Source organism: Diuraphis noxia, unplaced genomic scaffold, assembly GCF_037042655.1.
Source record: "Diuraphis noxia isolate RWA-SAM2 unplaced genomic scaffold, SU_Dnox_SAM2 contig0001, whole genome shotgun sequence".
NCBI classification, from domain to species: domain Eukaryota; kingdom Metazoa; phylum Arthropoda; class Insecta; order Hemiptera; family Aphididae; genus Diuraphis; species Diuraphis noxia.
In genome coordinates, this window is record NW_028301711.1 from 13509464 (window position 1) to 13532610 (window position 23147).

The window sequence follows — 23147 nt, forward strand, 5'->3', positions numbered from 1 at the left end:
TTAGTATTTTCTCTCAAACACAGCTGTGGAAAGTAATAAATTATTTAATGGATATCTATTGCTTTTATTTATAAGTGAATTATGTACCAATAGAATATCTTTTTCAAAATTTAAATTTAAAACAAACCTGTTTTTAATTTTGCTCTGCTATGATTTATAGATATCCTAGTTCTTAATTTGTAAATTAGTATTTATAGTTCAAATCAAACTCTTATTCCCAAATTTATTATTGTTATTATGATTTTCCACATTTCAATTCTTAATAATGGTGACATTTTATTAAAATCAATAATAATTTTGAATGTGTTAAATAATATATAATTTTAACATTTTATGATTTGGTGATTTTAAGTCGATACAATATTGAGTATAGCATCATCCCTGGAAAATCACTCTAGAGTATAGAATATAGATGAATACAATGTTCTTAATATAATTAACCTTTTGGGCTTTTTGTGTGATTTCAGATTGTATATAATTGAAAACTTATCAAGAAAACAGAGCCTGCCAAATTTTTGAATACGTATTCAATATTCATAAATAACTTTAATAGTTACTATATTATTGGTTTATGCCGTTTATGAATATGGTATGGAGTGAAATGTCATGTACTAACAACTTGGGATAAAAAGCTACAATGAAGATGCAACTTCTTACTTCTACAATTAATTGATTGTTTATATGAATATCTTTATATATATATAGTAAGTAATTCTTCTCATACATTAAATATAAATTAACTACCTAAGTAAAACACAAAATGCCGTCCCACTTTGAATCAGACTGCGGACTGTCAATTATGCATGAATAAATTAAATTAAAAGTCAGATAATATATTAAATGCATAACTGGTGTGGTTACAAATTGTGTTTTGAAGCTATGTCTGATGATTATGATAATAATACATGCAAATTACTGTTTGCGTTTAACTTTATATTACAAGGCACTGGTTTCAAATTAGTTTTGTTACAGTTGTCCTTGGTTTAAAACAAAAAAAATATTTTCCAAACATAGCAGCTATTATTGATATAATAATAAATCATAATAGAACAATAAACTTGTTCACCTATTTAAACTCAATATTTAATATTTCTATATATTGTTTTAGTTTCATAATTTCTGACAAAGAAAACAGTAGAAATTATTTATTTCATAACTATCAATTCTATCTTTTTTAGGAATGCAATTTATTGCTATCCAGCGGCAACACACCGAACACGACACCCATTCTACACAGTCATCTTCGGGGAGACTCCGATGCTTATCTGAGTGCCGGGTACAGTATAAGCATATGTTTGTCATGTCGTCAGAATTTTCTAAGAGATAATTTTTTAAATATTCTCTGTAATTTTTAGAATTAAACTCTAAACTGAATTCAGAATCGTCCATAATTTTAAATGCGTAGTATATTAAATAAATTCCACAATTATACCCATCTTTTTGTCGTGGAACGTTTTCCAAAGGGCATGTAATATGTGATAACGTTGGACATTGTAAATCGTCACCGTATATAACATTTGATTTTAGCATTTTTGGTACATTGATTTGAAATTTTGATGATCGAATTTTTGTGTTATATGGATTAAATGGATCCATGTTGTAATACTCTTTGGTTTTGAAATTTAAAACAATTACTATCCAGTGATTATTATTAACTAACCATGGTAGAATAACTGTACTGTCCTGAATAAAAGTAGTTTTATAATGCTGTTCACCAATTTCTCTTTTTTCAAACAGACGTCTGACATGGTTGACTGATAAAACCTGGATATTCATTGAGCCTAGCTTAAAAGCATATGACATCAAGCAGATATCTATAACAAAGTTAGTCAACCAATTTTCCCCAGATAATGAATCAAAATCTTGAAAGTACAGGTCGTCCAAAACGTCCATAGTATGTCTGGAACTAGGTAATATGTACCCATAACTTCCTACTATATAATCTGTCTGGAATATATCGTTTGGCATTCGTTTATAATATGCCAAATCTTTAGGAAGCATATTTTTATATAAATCTATAGATTGCACTGATTATCGAAATGGAGATTTATGACTGCCAGGTGTCGAAACAGATTTCATTAAGCAACTATCATTGATTTGCTTACTCAAGTCATGTACATCCATGTCATTGTTAATAGGCTCAACAACATTAAACCTAGTCTCATTGTCACATTTTGTAACCACAATATTTTCAATACCATCAACCGCAATGGGCAAAATATTTTCATCTGCTGTAGCAGTCGAATACCTTGGGATTTTTAATGACAGGGCTTTGAAAGGACGATACTGGGTGTGTTGGAGATGTCTGTGCTATTTCTCTTTTCCCCCCCAACTTTTTATTGCCTCTAAATGGTTATGGCTAGAAATGTCCGAGATTTTTCTTTTGGTAGTTATCTGCCTTGACTTATTCTCAAAATCAAGTGCACGCGTACAAGTTTTTTTTCTAATATTATACTTTATTTGTTTGTGAGCATTTAACACACGCTCTCTCATAACTTTTAGAAAACGACCGCATTTCCACCTTCGGTCGCCATCAAGTATGTCAACTTTTACCGTTTTAAACCAAGACTCAACGATAGCATTACTCTGGCGGATTCCAATGCCATTGTTGACTTTATCATTCATAACAGGTGTCCACAATGCTAAGAAAGGTACACACTTGACTATGAATTCGTGTAAATATAATTCATCATAATATTCATTAATAATTATATCATCACTATTTACAGCACAATTTAAGACTTCGGTTTTAACATGTTCTTTGATAGACTGAAATCTACAGTACATCATGGAATTACTCGTGTTGGACTCGCATATAAATTTATTTATCTCTTCTGAATAATCTTTGCCCTCGTCGTTTGATTCATTCGACAGTTGGTGGTTAATATTACACTTGTCTCTCATCATACTAATGGCATTTTTGATTTCTCCTGTACCACACGGAGACAACAATATTAATGAAAATATTTTGAACCAATTTTCAATATCATCCAAACTCTTTGCGTTAAACAGTAAACATATCCAATCAATAACATTATTTTTTTTCATTTTTTCAACACTCTTACTGTTGTTTGTCTCAGATTGAAAATATGTATAGACATGGTTTACTATGATTTTTGTATAATGATTCGCACATATGTTTATGATCGTGACATTAGACCCGTTATTGTTTTCAACCAATGCTCTGTAACACCAGTTAAGATAATCGAATATGGAGGTAAAACCATTCCAACCTATACACAAGGCATTCATTTGTGCATAACTGAAATCCGTCACTATGTTTGTGAATACGGGCCAAGTCAGTTTGTGTTTCAAAACAAATGCTTTAAAAGCATTCAACCATTGTGAAATTGCAACTATGTCGTGTGCTGAACTAATCATCTCAACAACGGGACACGTGACACTAGAGTTCCTGGGTAAAGGGACATTCACAACTAGAACATAGTAAAGAACTCTTTTGCTGTTCTTGTCAATTTTCCTTACCAATGTACCAGTTGCATCCAAATAACCAGTTACTGAATTTTGACTTTTAATCAGTTTTCTTAGTATGTCTAACTGTTCTTTACTATAGCAATGCACTGAAGGTATACCGACATGCTGTACAAAATTGTTTTCTTTATCGTTACACATCAATAAAATATCATGAAAATCGTCTTTATCATAATCATCAGCAGTCAAGGCCTCTGATCTGATTTTTCTGACATCATCTGATTTAATGCCTTGCAAATTGCCACAATTCAACTGAGTGGGTGATGCCGAGTCAATAGTGTCTGACCTGAAGGAAAACGCTTTAGTTTTTTTTTTAGTGCTTCTTTGCTCAAGTCACGCTGAAACCCTTTTACGTGATTTGTGAGACCAGTGTCATCTGGATTGTGATGATAATTCAAACCAGAACTATACACATCCGCCACTAACACTCCGTTTGCGGGCTGAACTTTAATCCTAAAAGTTTTACACCCCTCATGGCTACAATACATGTACACGTTGCAGTGATTTTTAAAATATCTGACCATTTTAGCATTAACAACGCATGTATTGTTCACAGTTCTTATGCGCTTCCTAAACATAATAGGATACTTAGTCTGGTCCAAACAGGTTTCACCTCTGAAATTTGTATAATTCATAAGAGACCATTCTTCAAATGAAAATTTAAAAGATCCTTCAAAACACTTAAAATCATGGTTGTCATATTGTTTTGGAAATTGATTTTTTGTTTCCAAAGGTAGAACAACACCAGACTTTACAGGCGTTTTCTTATAGAAGGCATTCCTGAGGGGGCTTGGAACATGTTTTTTGTTAGTTATTTTACTCGGGGTAACAAAAACAGATTCATCGGTTATGTTTTCTGGTAGAATTGGAGTACTACTAGGTATTAGTGGATCTCTTTTAGTCTGAATGAAATCAATTTCTGGCGATCCATTTGTATATTGCAATGAAACATTGTTAATTTGTAGAAGTTCAGACTCTGTGTGCACAGAGTAAGAAATACAATTTTCAAAAGTATCGTTATCATTACCAGAATTTTCATAAAAACAAAAACTATTGGAATCAATTTTTTCTGTGTTTTCCATCGGTAGACACGAAGGCAGATTGAGGTACTTTATACATTGTTTGTACACTTTATAACAATTGACTCTATTTGCCGTGACTTTAATGTGTTTACATATGTCAGATAGAATTTTATTATTGTAATTTACGAAATCGTCAGACTTGTAATTACAATGTTCAATATAGTTTATTATTGCACTATTATTCATTTTTGATGTATTAACTACATTATCACATTTCATAGTTTCAATACACTTACGAAGAGATGAAGTTTTTCTGTTAATACACTGAAAAAAATATCTTAGGTAAAATTAACAAATCAATTTTGTTATTAAACAACGAACATCTATTTTGTTAATACTATAATAATAGTGTTGAAATAACAATTAAGTTATACAATTAACGAACTCATTGTATACTCCATTAATAATTTATTAAATTAACAATCTAAATGTTTGTTATTTGTACAATGAATTGTAATTATAACAAATTATACTTCATTAATCAATTACAAAAAATATTGTTCTAAAATTTACCGCTATGATTGAAAAACAAATAATTTTATTAAAATAATGAAACAGTATTGTCATTTCAATATATGTTTTCATTACATCATTAACTAAACTTTTGTAAAATGAGAAAAGATTATCTTAAAATAAAATAACAATAACGATATTGTCGTTTTATCAAATATTCAATTTAAATGTACAAAAATCCATTATACGATTACAATTATTTTTGTATCATTGGGGTATTTCCATTATGATATCCAAGCTGATACGTTCCCACCGCTCCGCCACAATGACCCATCCTGCAGACTGCAAACATATTATTACATAACTACATAATCGTTTCATTTCACATTTGGCATTTTCCATACGCTGAGCACGTTACCGTCCGCTGATCGTCAACTCTGTCAAGTCTGTCTTTTTTTGTCTGTCTACGATTTTAGTGATTTTAATATTTTATACCTATTACCTATACGTTCCCGTGTTGTATCATGTTAGAAGATAGAAGGTATGTATTAATTATTAATGTCATGTTATATTAAAATATTAAATATAATTAAGTACTTGTGTAGGTAAGTTATTTTAACTTCCGAAGTTTAAGATCGTTATTTTATGGCTATCGTTAATAAAATAATCTAATAAATTAATTATTTAGTAACTCCAGAATAGGTACAGTTAAAGAAATTAAACCGATTTTTTGATCATTTTTTTTAAGTAGGCATTTTAATTTAGTTTTGATAATGATTTGTTACATATGTGAAACTGAATGTAGACAATTACAGTCATTAGTTATCCATTTCAAAGTATTTCATTCGCTTGGGCCTGATAGTTCTTATGATTGTTGTGAAGAGTCATGCTTTCAGTCATTTAATAGCTTGAGTTCATTTAAAAGACATGTTAAAAACAAACATATTAAGTTAATATCAAATGATTTTCTACCTACCCAAAACCCTATGATTAACAATACCAGTATTGATTCTCTTAGTACCACTAGTACTACATCTGATATACCCTCAATATTTGTACAAAATGATACTTTTAGTAGTTTTAATTATCAATCAGCAATTTCTGATCTTCATAAATCTGCTGTACAATTTGTTCTCGGTTTACATGTAAAGAATAACATCACGTTTCAAGATGTTTTGAATATTCAAAAAGGCATTATAGAACTCATTACTAAACCTATTGCTGATCTATTGGACAGTTTCGTAAAGGAAAAAATTAATGACCCACTATTATTATCATCATTTAAAAAATTGTCATTAGATATATCAAACACATTTACACTCTGTAGTACTGAATACCGTTTAATGAATTGGCTCATGGAAGAGCAGTACATTGATCATTTAAATCAGATAGTTATAAATCGAGAAATAACTTCTGTATATGATAAAGGAGAAGTTATATATGATGAACATGTTACAAAAGGTCTAATAATGCCCATGAAATTCCAATTTAAAAAATTTTTTGAACACGGAAACAATTTTCAGCTATCACTTGATCGTTTAAATAATTTAAATTCATCTAATTCTTTAAAAAATTTCATACAAGGTGATTTATGGAAAACCAAATTAGTGAATTTTTCTGATAAAATAGTGTTTCCATTTTTTTTATTCATAGATGATCTTGAAATTAACAACCCGCTAGGATCTCATTCTACATTTCAAGCTGTTAGTGCTGTGTATTATTCGTTTCCATTATTAGAAAACAATTCAAAGCTTAATAATATATTTTTGGCAGCTATTATTAAATCAGTTGATATGAAAGATTATGGTAATGAGTCCTGTCTTAAATGTCTTACAGATGTTTTATATAGTTTTGAAAAAGAAGGCATAATTATCTCTACTCCTGATAAAGGAGACACACGGGTTTATTTTATATTGGGGCTTGTTTTAGGAGATAATCTTGGGCTAAATTCGATTTTAGAATTTTCTAGATCTTTTTCAGCTTCATACTTTTGTAGATTTTGTAGAGCTAGTAAAGATATTACAAAACAATTATTTGAAGAAGATAGCCTTTTAAGGGGGCTGGAGCATGGCATGTTTTAAGGAGTAGTGTTTAGGCATTTAATATTACATTGACTATTTTGCCTTGTCAATGTGTGAGATGTAAACGAACATTAGTGTGAGTAATCCGTTATCGCCTATTCACGACGAAATACGAATTCCCGGAACTACGATAACTATCAAAATATTCGTCGAATTTTCCTATTAGCCGTTTAATTGATTTTAGCAGGAGCCACTTGCGTACATAATATGCCGTGATCACTGTAAACCAAGGGCATGTGTAAGGGGGGATTCAACCCCCCCCCCACCACCCCCACATAGAAAATTTCTTTATGAGTAAGTAGATGTGAAATAATATAAAAAAATACATATCGACCCCCCCCCCCCCTCAATAATCTTTACCTACGATACTGCTGTAAACTGTACACAATATTAAAAAAAATTAAATTACATGAAATAAAAATGCTAATAAATACAATAATAAGTTTATTAGATTATGATAAATTAATAAATTTCATTAATTAGTTGAGGCAACATGCTTTCTAAATAAAATGTTTTTAGTTGATCTTTCATTTTGTTTTCCCAAAAACTGTCTTCACGTTTTATTTTTTCAAACATTAAACCTGTATAAACATACACAATATACATAGGTAGTTAATTATTTAAATATAGATGATCATGATAATAAGCACAAAATATATAGTACAGTGATATTTAAAAACCTTTAGGGGTCCAAATGCAAAAATAGCAGTATAGTTTACACGAAATATGTAATTGCCCTTGAACTTGATAATAATAGTTGTGGTTTCGTTTGAGATGCAGCTGTCCATTTTTTATTTCACAACATTTTAATTTTTTTGAAGTGATTCCGTCTTCAGGACTCATACTTTTCGCTGATGCTGGACATTTAATTTCGACTAAAGTATTATGGTCCACCAGACCATCAGGAGATGCTGCTAAGAATGATGAATCATGGTCTACTATTAAGCCTGAATGTTTAATACTTTTACCTAAAACTTTTTCAAGCTGCTGTTTGGCAATGTCTTCGTGCTCGATTCCATATCTGGTGGCAGCATTGCCGCTAAAAGTCCCAAACAATAATTCCTTGGCGACTTTGTCTCGTGAAGTGGATTCACGTAATTTGCATATCTTACCAAATACAGAGGCTGTTAATCTATATAAAGTAAAAAGTAATAAATATTTATGTAACAATAAAAATATAATTTTTAATCAACAAATAATTGAAATAAACCTTTTTTTTCTTTCTAAATGCCATTCCTCGCATTGGTGTTGCCTTACAGTTTTTTTTTCTAAATCATGGATTTCATTTTTATTTAGTTGTAATTGTTTTAAGAAATTATTTTTCAACTTTTCTATTTCTTCTGTTGTGAAGTTTGTTAAGTTACTATTCGAGACTTTCCCATAGTTTTCGTCGGGTCCAACGTAAGTCGTTTTAGTTTTTCTTGTAGATTTTGTAGAAAAAAGCTTACGTCGGATTTTACGGGCCTCTGCCGTTTTTTGATACTTTTTAATAAACATTTTAGTATATTTCCCTGGGCTTTTATTTGTAACGTGCTTATTAAAGATTGATAAACGATTTGATCCAGTGTTATAAGCCATAACTGCAGCATTACACCTAAGTTGATATGAACCTTTTAACGAAAAGTTTACCCGTTTTCCTCCAATAAATTTAGTCAATATAGAATTGTATAGTTCTGCTGCATTATTGTTGTAATTAAGTAACAAGCTTTCTGTGTGGTAAGTCATTAGACTCCGGGCTTTGGTTATGTCATTCCAAACACCTAGTCTTGAAAGTTCCGGAACTAGGTTTTCTTCTCCTTTATAAAACACACACGTATATATTATATATTGATTATATTATATTATACAGGATACATTACGATATTTTCTGTGATAAGACTAGTGGGAATAAAAGCTTCTATTTAATTTAATATTTTAGTTAAAAAATAATTTTGTATTTGATTATTTACGAAAAAAAATAAAATAGGTCATTTTGATAGGTTATTTTTTCTGAAAATTTTGACATTTCAAAATTTTATTTTCATTATAACCATATGGTTTTTAATAATTTTTTTAGTAAATAGGTATGAAGACATTAAGTTCGGTCAGTATATAACTTTGGCAATTATTTTTAATAATCATGAGATTAATGGAAATAAAATATTGAAACACCAATATTTGTCAAACATAAACTGTATGAAATGTCGATATTTAATTTTTTTTTTTTAAACAAATTAGGATCAGGGGGAATATTCTACAGTGGCGTACACACATGGGCGGTGTTCAACCCCCCACCCCCTTTAACTTTTTAAATATACAGTGCCTATATGAAAATTGTTAAACGACATATTTTGATAAATATATTTATGTATAATTTTTAATAAAACCCCCTCATTGAAAATATCTGTGTACACCACTGATATGTACGGAAACGGTACTGAGTGCACTAAGGATTGCTAAGGTTTATTTAAGTGCTGGCTAGTGAAAGCCTTCACGAAAAAACTTTAAACTAGGTAGGGTAAAACAGTGGATTAGGGCTAATGGCGACCACCACTTAAAAAAAAACGCGCTTATGTGTAAGACCCCTTGGGTAGTGTGGAACATTACACTTATATAACATTTTTATTTTTTATAATTATTATTATTATATTTGTTTTTTTGTTAAGAGGTTTTGCGCCCGTCATTGTTACATGGTCAGCGCGAGCAATACCGATTACGTAACATTTAATACCCCCGCACCGCAGATCACTTCCCCGCCCTAAACCACCTTAAATAATGGTTTGCAATGAGCAGAAAAAATTTCAAAATTATCACAGCATCGAACTCTATACGATGATATGTTTGAAATGTATGAAATCTTTGGAGAAATTAGGTGCCAAAATAATTGTTTGGCCACCGGTATCGGGGTAACTCACAGGGAATTATACCTTATAACCTAACCTGTGATAATTTTGAAATTTTTTCTGCTCATTGCAAACCATTATTTAAGGTGGTTTAGGGCGGGGAAGTGATCTGCGGTGCGGGGGAGCGGTAATATTACGTAATATACAAACCATGCGCATTTAACCAGATATAACCAATTGATTTTATTAACAAATCAAATAGCGAGTTGCACTAGGAGTATTTTCGGTTGTTAGGGGAGGTCAAAATGCGAATAAAACCAGGAAAAAAAAATTGAGGAAATCTCGAAAAAAAAACTTAGGACCACTAAGACGGGCATTCGAATTTCTAACGGCGACGCGATATATATTATTTCACGTGCGTTCGCAGTAGAGGAACCTTTGTAAACACCCGAAAGACGATTTAAAACTGGAAAGGGGGCCCAAAAGGGCCGGAAATTCTTAAAAAAACGGATATATAAAGTAATGACGACCGTTATTTATCAGAATATTGAAGCGACTCACAAATCACCTTATCAAAAATAAGATAAACACGGTAAACCATATTATATGAATGCGGTAAGGAAAATAATCGATACCAGGCTACGAATGTTCATGCAAGATACCATTTTGAAAGCGGTACTTGTATGTATGTAAATTCAATCAATCAATTAATCCAAATATCGGCCATCCGGAAGGTAAGTATAGGATTTACCGCGGAATTGCAGATCGATAATTACCTTTTTTCAGATATAAGTCCTGGACACCGTTATTCTTAGTCCTTATTTTTGAAACTTGTACGACGAGTAGCCAACGCTTATACCTATCTGACGATGTGAGTTTCATAACGATAGTACGAGAATTGGATTTTTGGTGAATTTTCAAAGCCGACAACTGAAAAAACGAAATGTGCTCAATACCCCCCCCCCCTTCTCAAAATATCAGTTTTTCCTTATATCAATGTAATGAATCAAAATAAAAAAATTTGGATTTTTAGTAATTTTATTTCGTATGATATGTATCAATAAGACGTAATATCGACTACTCCGGTAGACACGTTCGGTTAAAAATTCATAAAAAATCGAAATATTGCACTACCACTTAGCCAAGCACATCCCTGGCTTCGTTAAGATGCCCCCTTTTTGGGAAATGCATTTTGGATACTTACAATTTGCATAAAGTTGTGGTGAGGTCGAGTTGTCCAGAAAACGGTATATCGGTGCAGGATTACATGGGTAAAATACTGATTTTGCCCCCACTACAAGTCTAATACGCTTACCAGGGGACTTAAAACCTTTTGGGGGTATAGAGTAAGTCATTTAGAGTCGAGGGATACCATTTTGAAAGCGGTAGTACAAAATTTGGATTTTTAGTAATTTTATTTCATATTATAAGTGCCGGCGAACGTAATTTGCACTACTCCGGTAGAAACGAATCGGTTTATAATTCATTAAAAATCGAAATATTGTACTACGACTTAGCCAAGCACATCCCTGGCTTCGTTAGGATGTCCCCTTTTTGGGAAATGCATTTTGGGTACTTACAATTTGCATAAAGTGGTGGTGAGGTCGAGTTGTCCAGAAAATGGTATATTGGTTCAGGATTACTACACAAAAATACCTCGTTTAGCCACCACCACAAGTCTAATACGCTTCCCAGAGGACTTAAAACTATTTGGGGGTATAGAGTAAGTCATTTAGAGTCGAGGGATACTATTTTGAAAGCGGTAGTACAAAATTTGGATTTTTAGTAATTTTATTTCGTATGATATGTATCAATAAGACGTAATATCGACTACTCCGGTAGACACGTTCGGTTAAAAATTCATAAAAAATCAAAATATTGCACTACCACTTAGCCAAGCACATCCCTGGCTTCGTTAGGATGTCCCCTTTTTGGGAAATGCATTTTGGATACTTATAATTTGCATAAAGTGGTGGTGGAGTCGAGTTGTCCAGAAAATGGTAACTTTGTGCAGGATTACATAGGTAAAATACCACGTATATCCGCCGCTATATATCCGATTCGCTTACCAGGGGACTTAAAACTGTTTGGGGGTATAGAGTAAGTCATTTAGAGTCGAGGGATACCATTTTGAAAGCGGTAGTACAAAATTTGGATTTTAAGTAATTTTATTTCGTATGATATGTATCAATAAGACCTAATATCGACTACTCCGGTAGACACGTTCGGTTAAAAATTCATAAAAAATCAAAATATTGCACTACCACTTAGACAAGCACATCTCTGGCTTCGTTAGGAAGTCCCCTTTTTGGGAAATGCATTTTGGATACTTACAATTTGCATAAAGTTGTGGTGAGGTCGAGTTGTCCAGAAAACGGTATATCGGTGCAGGATTACATGGGTAAAATACTGATTTTGCCCCCACTACAAGTCTAATTCGCTTACCAGGGGACTTAAAACCTTTTGGGGGTATAGAGTAAGTCATTTAGAGTCGAGGGATACTATTTTGAAAGCGGTAGTACAAAATTTGGATTTTTAGTAATTTTATTTCATATTATAAGTGCCGGCGAACGTAATTTGCACTACTCCGGTAGAAACGAATCGGTTTATAATTCATTAAAAATCGAAATATTGTACTACGACTTAGCCAAGCACATCCCTGGCTTCGTTAGGATGTCCCCTTTTTGGGAAATGCATTTTGTGTACTTACAATTTGCATAAAGTGGTGGTGAGGTCGAGTTGTCCAGAAAATGGTATATTGGTTCAGGATTACTACACAAAAATACCTCGTTTAGCCACCACCACAAGTCTAATACGCTTCCCAGAGGACTTAAAACTATTTGGGGGTATAGAGTAAGTCATTTAGAGTCGAGGGATATCATTTTGAAAGCGGTAGTACAAAATTTGGATTTTTAGTAATTTTATTTCGTATGATATGTATCAATAAGACGTAATATCGACTACTCCGGTAGACACGTTCGGTTAAAAATTCATAAAAGATCAAAATATTGCACTTCCACTTAGCCAAGCACATCCCTGGCTTCGTTAGGATGTCCCTTTTTTGGGAAATGCATTTTGGATACTTATAATTTGCATAAAGTGGTGGTGGAGTCGAGTTGTCCAGAAAATGGTAACTTTGTGCAGGATTACTACACAAAAATACCTCGTTTAGCCACCACCACAAGTCTAATACGCTTCCCAGAGGACTTAAAACTATTTGGGGGTATAGAGTAAGTCATTTAGAGTCGAGGGATACCATTTTGAAAGCGGTAGTACAAAATTTGGATTTTTAGTAATTTTTATTTCGTATGATATGTATCAATAAGACGTAATATCGACTACTCCGGTAGACACGTTCGGTTAAAAATTCATAAAAAATCAAAATATGCAAAATATTGCGGGTAAGTAAGTGGATGTCGCTCTGCTATACAGTAGTTTACAAGTGGGTTACCTACTGTAATGGATGATATTAAATTTGAATTTAATGATATAATATCATTGTATACGAAAAACGATTCTGATCGGAGACGAGTTTTCAGTTTTAGATATTTTATACAATATTAATATTCAATTAATATCAATTAAAATAATTAAATAGATTTCGTCAAAATTTGAACTTAAAATGGTTATAAAAAAAAATCATGCCTATATTTTTTGAAATTTCCAATAGTTTTCAAAAGCACCAGGAAAAACAAAACAAAAATTAACACAAAAAACGGGAATTTTTACGCAAATTCAAATTTTGAAAAACTAGATTTTAGATATTGGTTTAACTCTAAAACTAATTCTCGTACAAATCTTTTTAAGTTTTTTTTTTACAAATGACAATAAAATTTTGTTCGTTGGGTAAAAAAGCTTCAAATTTTGATACAAGACTTCTAATATATTGTCGCAATAGTAGTTAAAAAATATTAAAAATACATAGTCAAAATTTTTTTAATAAACATTGAAAGTTCAAATTTTGACAAAATACGTAAAAATCACGAAAATTCGCAATTTATTTTTAGTTAGAAAAATTCATACAAATTTTTCTTTACAAATCTAAGGTTTGAAAATTCTAAACAAGATTCTTCATGAGTTTGTCTACTTTTATCAAAAAAAAAATTTTACCGGAAAAGTCGTATTAAATTTTTATGAGCATTAGAATTACAATATTAGATATTCGCTCAATTTCTGTTGTACCTGATTCATTGTGAATGACAGCGAAATACAAAAATCCAATTTGTCAACACACACACACACAGACCATTGTAATATCAATACAATAAATTATCCACTGAATATATAATTTAATCATACCTACCTATATAATATATTATATAATTCTATATTATATTTAAAATTGATTTAAAAATTAAATTAAAATTAAATTCATTAAAAATATAACCATAATATATCAAACCATAATCAATGTATTATAATTACCTCATTATCGTTTCCATGATCTTCAGGTTCTTTTTCAAGTTTTTTACATTTAAGATTAGCCAGGTTAGGTTTTTTTCGTGGTGCACCCAACCTGAGGCGCGCTTTTTTACCCAATCGCCAGTCTTTATTCATTTTGAAATTCAAACAAAATAAGTGACACGAAAAATTGAACTTCACTGTCCGATTATTTGGAAACAAGTAATACTTTTTTCGTTTTGTCGTAATAGTATAAATTTGATCGAGTAGGAAACCAACTTATCACTAATCGATTTATAATCGCCCGGCATACAGGTATTATTTTTGTTGCGGCTACCTAGATTCTTAGAAATGTTCGAATGCCCGTACGCGCATGCACATGTCTAATTAAACGAGGAATAATATTCTGTTCCGGTTCTCCGGCACAAATTTTATGCCAACAGTACCAAAAAAGAAAGAAAAATTCGTATTGTTTTGATCGACTTATATTAATTTTGAAAAGTGATTTGTATTCGTTGGTCTATTTTCTAGGTTTGTTCGGAAATAGATTTACGATTTTATTTTTAGTTAATAGAGTATTATGCATAGTAAGTTTATTTTATTTTCAAAAAATACTTATATTTTGACTAAAATTTAGATAGTCACAAAATTAAAAAATCAAAAATGCACTTCCGAGCAAACCTAGAATAAATAAGCACAAATCAGATGTAGTTTTTAAAATTAAATTCAAGCAACTTGAAGTATGTTTATTTTACTTTTGCTTATTGGTATAAATGCGTGGAATATGAAGGTTGCTCCAGCCCCCTTAATGAGGAATGTAACTAATTATAATAATGATGTTGTTATCAATGATATTCGTAACACAGGAGTTCATGGTGATTCATTTTTAAATAGAATACCTTCATTTCATGTTACACAAAATTATTGTGTGGATGTAATGCACGACTTGTTTGAAGGCATATGTCATTATGATATGTGCCATATTATTAAATATTTCACTGAACATGTCAAGTATTTTTCTTTAGATACATTAAATTCAAGAAAAAGTAATTTTAATTATGGTTCAATAGAAATAGGAAATATTTCTCCTTCCATAAATACAAAACATTTGCAAAACGTCCATCTCAAAATGTCTGCCCGAGAAATGATGACTTTTACACATTTTTTTTCTTTAATGGTCGGGGACTTGGTTCCTGAAAATGATGAAGTTTGGCTATTCTTTTTAAATTTACTCCAAATTATTGACATTCTTTTATCTTACAGTATATCAGAACAAAAAATAATAAGTCTAAAAAATTTAATACAAAATCATAATAGACAATATGTTTTATTATTTCACGATTCATTAAAACCAAAGCATCACATATTGATTCATTACCCAACCATTATTAGGCAGTCTGGTCCACCAAGGCATTTTTGGTGCTTTAGATTTGAAGCTAAACACAAAGAACTTAAATCATACGCACATGCTACTTCCTCTCGTAAAAATATAACTTATACATTGGGAAAAAAATGCAAATGAAATTTGCATATCAACTTTTCTATCCTACTCCTACTAATTTAACTATAAATAAAACTCACGAAATAAAAAATAATGAACATATACAATTTATAAAAAGTTTAATTTTACATCACCAATTTAAATGTTTTACCCAAGTAGATTACAGAGGAACTTTGTTTAAAGTAGATATGTTTGTCACCAAAGTGATTGAAACGTTAAATCTTTTTAAAATTTTACAAATTATAGTTTCTGATGAAAATAAATGTTTAATTCTTGCTGAAGAATTTAAAGTAAATTATTATCATTCACATTTTGATGCATATGTTGTTGAAGACAATTTAACACAACCAGGTAGTTTGAGTATTTTTAGTATTGATGATTTAAATGGGCCCCCAATTAATATTATTAGAGTAGCTAATAATAAAATTATGATACGGCTTAAAGAATATTATTAACATCTTAAAAACTTTATCAATGATAGTTCTTAAGAATTTTTTTTTTTACATTTATACAATATATATTAACTGCATCCATATTTATAAATATACTTTTTTTATTTGCTTGTTATAGGTACCTACCTACTTATTAAGATCTTTTCAATATGTTTGTATAAAATAATATGTTTTAACTTAATATTTAATAATTAATTTGCTTATATGTATATTAGATAAAATGGATCTAAGTGATGACGAAGCAAGTAAAGTCACAAATGGCTTTACACATGATTTATTTAATGAAACTAATATTGATAATCTTGTTAATTTTCAAAACATGAATGAACCTCAAAATTCTGTAATGAATGAGTATCCAAAGATTACAGAACAAGATTCATATAAATTGTGGTTATTGTTAAACGATTGGAGCTTGGGCTATTTGTATAATACATGCATTGGTAAAAAAAAAACAATGCATAAAATATAACTGTTTTGTTAATATCACAAATTTAAAAATGTTTAGATTCAATGATTGATTTGGAATGTTTGAATAATATAACATCAGCTCAATGTGAAAAATTTTCCCCTGGGCATTCAAATAAAATTTGAAATTTGTTTATCAAAATGGAAAACAAATAACCAAGTTCCAAATCAGTTAACAGAACTTCAGAGTGTTGGCAAACATATTTCAGATGCAATTCCTATGATGTCACCTGAAACTACAACAGTAATTACAAAACCAGTATTAAGTCAAAGCAAAATACTTGAAGACCAATCACAGGGATCTTTGGTGCTTGCCAACTACAAAAAAATTGGTTCATTAAATGATGCATCTAGATTAATACTGGTTGATATTATTATTAAAACAGCTATAAAACAAAATATTATCATGACAGTTAAAACTGCTGAAGAAATTTCCAATCAAATTGTTGCCGCTTTTCCTAATGAAGTTAAGGTAATTTGTTTTTTCAATTTTTTTTTTAAATTAGCAAACTGATAAAAATGATTTTTAATAGGATTATTACTTTATGCGTGATGGGAAAAAGCGCCAAAAGGAAAATTATATGCAAAATATCACAATGTTATAAGAAATTTAAAGAATGGTGGACTAATCGAAGCAACAAAGAAACATAAACTTTCAAAATATGATGAAAATAGTAATGTTCGTCAGTTGAAAAACTTTGGTAAATATTTTGTTGCATTAAATTTGTTTTTTCTTTTTTAAATAATAATATCTTGTAAGTACAATAAATAATATTTGTATGTTTTTTTTTTTTTAGATTCAGAAACTGATATTGATGAATACTTAAATAGTTTGAAACACGATAATTGCTCATTCAATGAAATTGAAATTATCTGGAGAGCAACTGTGAAATATAGATTAAATTATATAAAAAATAGTCAAAGTACCACTAATACATTAAAATACTGGACAAGCTACAAGCTCCCATCTGGTTATAAATTAGTAAGTACAAGTATATTATTGAAAAGTGGACTGAGATATTTTAATTATTTAATAATATACAATTTTATTTTGTTATTCTAGATTGATATTGATTTTAATATGCTTTATCCAACTGCATCTAACTTAATGTCAATTTATTCAGATGTATCATTTAAACTTATCCCTTTCACGACGAATACACACATTTGTGTAGGTTAGCGAATGCCTAATTAAAAACTAATCTAAAATCATACAGTGATCAGTTTTAAAACGATCCTACACAAATGTGCAGGTTTTTTCGGAACCTCTAAAAACCTGGATCTTTTTTTATAATTTTTACAACTTTTTATTGTTAAAATGAAATCTGTATACAAACATGATTACGTTTTCAATAAAAACATAATTTTAAACCATTTTAAAATCTTAAAAATAAACCTACACATTTGTGTAGGTTCGTAGTTTAATATTGCAATTAATTACTACTCATATTTATCGTAAAAAGTTAAAGTTAATTTTATTTGAAATATATTTAATCACATATTTTATGAAATATCTTTTATTCTTCTTTTTAGTAAGACATAAACATGTTAGAACTATTGGAAAAAAAAGTTGTATAATAATAATAATAATAATTTATTTTATATGAAACATTCTAGAACAGTTGTTTTTAGGAGTAAGACACAAATAAACATTGCATTTGCTACATCTGTTTCTGGTTCTGCTTTTACATCCCTCTCTTCTACAGTTCCGCGCAGTGTTTAAACTGTCAGCTTCTGGCCAGTGATCATACGCATCATAACGCTAAATAAAATAAAACAATAATAATAAAATAAATAACATTTTTAATAAGACAATATAAATTTAAATATTTCACCTTTTTTTCTGTTGGAATAGGTGCTCTAAAATTTTGAACTTTGTTTGGAGGTTCTTCATTTGCATAGACAGGATTATCATCTTCATTTGGTCGTTTGTTGTTTAATGGTGTTGAAAGCCATTCTTTAGCGATATTGATTTTGAACTCCATTAAATCTTTTATTTTTTTTGGGGGAATTTGCATTTTAGTTGCGTCTTCTCCATCCAAGCATTAACTATTGCTAAGTCTATGAAGTGTATTGCAACTTTTAACGTCCACTTCTTAGATTTAAACCATGTGCGGTAAGCTTCCATTTGTTGATTGCACAAGTCAACGCCGCCCATATTTTTATTATATGATACTACTACTGCAGGACAAGGAACATTTATCACTTTATTTTCGGTTTTACTCCACCTTTTAACTATTTGGTGTGGTTCTGCACCTGTTATTGTCGATACCATCGTTACACATTTACTGTCTTTCCATTTAATGGCAGTTAATTTTTGATCAGCTCTTGTGAATTCCTCCCATACACCACGTTCAAATTTTTTGTCATTTGAAAAATGAACATTTTTCAAACGATTCTGCATGATTGTTCCAGTTGCATGAATACCAATTTCATTTAATCGGGTCATCAATGGGACAGTTGTAAAATATCTATCAAAATATAGTACTGATTCTTTGGGTATTGTTTTCGATAAATGTAGAACAACAGCGGGTCCTAATCCAAGAGAGCTGTCTTCAAAAGGAGTTTCAGCTCCTTGATATAGTTCAAAATCGAGTACCATTCCTGTGGTGGTCGTGATCACAAAGTTTTTAAGTCCAACGGGACGTGGTTTATTTTTTACGAATTGCCGATAAGGGCACCTGCCAGTAAAAGGTACCATCTGTTCGTCTATAGAATATAAACCAATGGATCGAGGTATATTTCTACACGCATTTCGAACAAATTCGATCAACGGTTGAACTTTCCAAAATTTACTTTTGTTGTTTGGAGGACGGTTATTTACGTCAACAAAATGTAAATGTGTGCGTATAGCTAGAAACCTATCTCTAGTGATTGCAGAAGATATGAGATCCAAAGCGATACCTCTCTGCCAGTACATAAAAAATCGAGGATATTTAATAATTCCCATCAATGCCTGTGCACCATAAAATACTTTTATTTCACTGGCAGTGGCCCTGAATTCTTTCCCCTTAGTACTAAATGCATACATGTTAGTATATAGCGCAGCTTCTTCGAAATGTAAATCTGGTAAATATTTTTCTACATAACTAATCAGTGAGCCTAATTCAATACGATACTGAGGGCCATTAAATTCAGGTAGTGGTACACCCAGAAAAGGCATTTGGCTCCATCCAATATTTGATGTTGATTGTGTACTAGTTTGAGTTGGTACTTCTGTATCATTAGTATTTACACTGACATCCAAATTATTTTTATAATTACCTTCGTTATTGGTTAATGTATGTTGGTCTTCATCAGAATCTGATCCAGATAGATCCGATTGACCTGCATTTCTTTTAGGCAAAGGTTGCCACGTTGTGTCAATATCTGAATCATCACCACTAAAATCGTCTATTTCCGATTCTTCATTTAAAGCTGTTAAAATATCAGTTGCATTCAGCTTTGCACGACGCATTTTAACGCAAATATAAAACAAAATGCAAAGACACGAAAATGATTACCAACCTACACAATTGTGTAGGTTAACTTAAGCCGTCCGAACCGAAGGAACTAATAACGATAACTGTGTTTATTCTAAATTATAAGAATCGTCAAAGTGTACGAAAAATATTATGTAATCATTCCAACACAAATAACCGTTGGTAAATGATATTTTAATGTAATGAGGAATGGTATTGAATAGGCCAGACGAAAATTCCAAACAAATGGTTATTTTTAGAAATATTATATTCGTTAATTTTTGTATAGATAAGGAATAACCTGCACAATCGTGTGGTTAAGGTTTAAACGTTCTATCTGAATTATTTTAGTCTACATAATTTTAAGAAACCAACCACACATTTGTGTAGGTTCGTTAATACCTATTACTAAAATCAATTAATCAATCAGGACTGAAGATAGTATAGATTTACATACACAATTGTGTGTGCTAGTTGTATAACATATTAAAACAAAAATTAACGCTCGTCGTGAAAGGGTTATAGATTTGTTAAAATTCAAAATTAAAGATTCCCAAAGTTTAAAACTGCTTGAAGAAGTTCTAGAAAAGAATCCACTAGAAAGTAAGGGTTCTCTTATGTATTAAATACTACATGTTAAAAATTATTTATTATTTTTCAGATGGCCGTGCTGCGTGTATTTTTCATCTTTTACATGCAGTATTTATTACCACTGCGAAAAAATCAACCCGTAATGATAAAGGACAAAAATCCACTATAAAGTACTCAATTAGAGATTCTCAGCAATCGTTTTTAATTAATATTGATACAATTTCGCAGTTTGAAGATGTCATAGCTAAAAAAAAGGTTTGTTTTTTAGTATTAACATTGATTATACATATTCACTATGATAATAGTTAAAGTAAATAGATAGGTGTCTATTAAAAAGTTATTAAAAAAAAAAATTAAAAAATTTGTTTGCTATTTTTTCACAGGTTTAGGTATCCCAATACAACCGTTCATTGTTGTTATTGGTCAATTACTAGAACCAAAAGACATTATTGTATATTTCGATGATATAAAATACAAAGTTTTAACTGTCCAGAGAGCAGTGGATGTAGTTTTTAAATTATTCCATACATTTAATTTGTTATACCCTGATGAATCTTATATTTTATGGTTGTTTATACAAAAATTTTTTTATAATATTCATATTAAGTCAGATCAATCTCATCCAATTATAAGTCTTATTATTTCAGAACTAAATAAATAAAATATATTTCAAGTTCTGTTTTTACATATTTCTATATCTTTTTTAATCGTTATTATTTTATTCTTGTTTAAAATATGCTCTCATTACTCGTATATATTTTGTATTAATTATTATTTATTACTTATAATACTTAATGCAATATTTTTTTAAACTATTGTGGTAGAAGGCTCCTACATATAATACATATATTTTAATATTTATGTTCCTTATATTAAATATTATTTTGTTAATAGTTAATGATTTTGTATACTTAAGCAACATGATTTGAATCAATTTAAAAACTATTATTATTATATTCTTGTTTTAATTAATATTCTCTTATTGCTTGTATATATTTTGTATTAATTATTATTTATTATGTATAATACTTAATGTAATATTATTTTAAACTATTGTGGTAAAAGGCTCCTACATATAATACATATGTTTTAATATTTATGTTCCTTATATTAAATATTATTTTGTTAAAATAGTTTATAATAATATATTTTATCAATATTATTTGAATAAATTTAAAAGATAATATTTAACTTGTTGATTTTTATTTTGTTAGAACATTTTAATTTTTAATTTGTTTATACAAGTAATAAATGTATTGCTATAAAAAAAATAAAGAAAAGAAATGAAATATATCGGTTAATCTATTTTTACCAAGTGTATAGGTGATATTAATAACAACAAAAAACTTAGTAGAACATACAAATCAAATTATAATATTAACAGACGATTTAATTTAATTTAATAAATGTCTATGGTTTATTTAACATTATTAATGTTGGTATCAACAAATTTTATTGTTGAATTAATTTTATCAATACATATTATTAACAACATGGTTAATGTAGATTTAACAAAGTATTTGTTATATGAATCAGGAGAATTGTAGTTTTATTCTTATTGTTGATTTAACAATGTTTATGATGTAGGAATGACAATTTCTTTGTCAGCTCAGGAGTAACAAAGATATTGTTAAATTGACCCAAGTTTTCTTTATTTTTACCTACTTATTTTTTTCAGTGTAGCATTTACTATTGATTTTTTCAACTTGTGATCAATATTTTTCTTAAATACAATATTGCAAATATTACTTACACAACTGTCAGAAACTGAGACATTCCCAAAATTCAATTTTGAATATTCAGTTATTATATAAAGAGCTACCTCATTTAATTCATCTTTTAAACTCATTTTTAAACTTAATTGTTTACCTTCTGTGTCTGAAATAGTAATTCGTCGACACTTTTGTAGGAAACTTGTGTATGTCTGAAATAATTCAACGACACTATTGTATGCCTGAAATAGTAATTTAACGACACTATTGTATGCCTGAAATAGTAATTCAACGACACTTTTGTGTGCCTGAAATAGTAATTCAGTAGTATATATTTGTATGTTCACAGCCAGCTTTTCCACGGTAATTTTTTTTTTTCAAGGGGAAAATTCTCCCTTGGAGCACTCTGATTTACCGCGTAACACAATACGGTGATTACACAAGATTGTCCACCTATTTGCGCCTTACACAAAAATATTTACCGTATCAACTATTTTTCCCCGTTTTTTAAAATTTTTTCAATCAAATATCGCTAATTTTTATAAAAATTACAGGGAGATTGTTTTTATGTTTTTAATCATGTTGGTTACACTGTTCTAGTTTTTAAAAATTTATATATTTTAATTTCTACTATTTA

At 29.9% G+C, this 23147-nt stretch overlaps 2 pseudogenes; both read left to right on the forward strand.

Moving 5' to 3' along the window:
* Positions 1–2122: 2122 nt before the first annotated feature.
* LOC149059797 (uncharacterized) lies at positions 2123–2646 on the forward strand (annotated as a pseudogene).
* A 13855-nt stretch (positions 2647–16501) lies between these two features.
* On the forward strand, positions 16502–21459 carry LOC149059798 (uncharacterized; annotated as a pseudogene).
* Positions 21460–23147: the final 1688 nt, after the last annotated feature.